Genomic DNA, 622 nt, shown 5'->3' with positions numbered 1-622 from the left:
GCAGCAAACAAAACTGATTCTGTTTGACATTTTACACCGATTAGAAAGCTGAATGTTTACCAAAGCAATTGACCCGCTGTGAATGCTCTTCCACTAGAACAAGCCAAATCTAGCAGAAAATAAAAATTAGTTGTTCAATTAATTTTCTTTGTTGAAGCCGCTGTCATTAAAGGTGGAGTTATAATTACACAATAATTAATTACTCCACTGCCCAAACCATGGGTCTTAAGATTCTTAGAATTTATCAGAGAAGGGAAACATGCATGTTCTCAGTTAAATTAATTTTATGGGTTAGAAATTCAAATCGTGCTCGCTTCGGCAGCACATATACTAAAATTGGAACGATACAGAGAAGATTAGCATGGCCCCTGCGCAAGGATGACACGCAAATTCGTGAAGCGTTCCATATTTAAAAAAAGAAAAAAAAAAAAGAAATTCAAATCTTCATTGACAGGATGGTTGGAGAGAGTAAAAAATGACAAATTCCTGGGTGTGCAATAATTCTGAAGATCTGTCGTGGACCCAGCATATTGAAGCAATCATAAAGAAAAGACATCAATGCCTCTACTTTGTTAGACAATTGAGGAGATTTGGTATATCACTAAATACTTTCTTGATTTTC

The 622-nt window shown here is 35.4% G+C and overlaps 1 non-coding gene across 1 annotated transcript; it reads left to right on the top strand.

Annotated features, from left to right (window-relative positions):
• Positions 1 to 306: 306 nt before the first annotated feature.
• Positions 307 to 413, top strand: LOC129700639 (U6 spliceosomal RNA). Its single transcript, XR_008724082.1, has one exon. It is a non-coding gene; the product is annotated as a U6 spliceosomal RNA (small nuclear RNA).
• The last annotated feature ends 209 nt before the right edge of the window (positions 414 to 622 follow it).

The sequence above is a fragment of the Leucoraja erinacea genome, chromosome 9 (genome assembly GCF_028641065.1).
Source record: "Leucoraja erinacea ecotype New England chromosome 9, Leri_hhj_1, whole genome shotgun sequence".
NCBI lineage: Eukaryota > Metazoa > Chordata > Chondrichthyes > Rajiformes > Rajidae > Leucoraja > Leucoraja erinaceus.
This window is presented reverse-complemented; position numbering and strand designations above follow the sequence as displayed.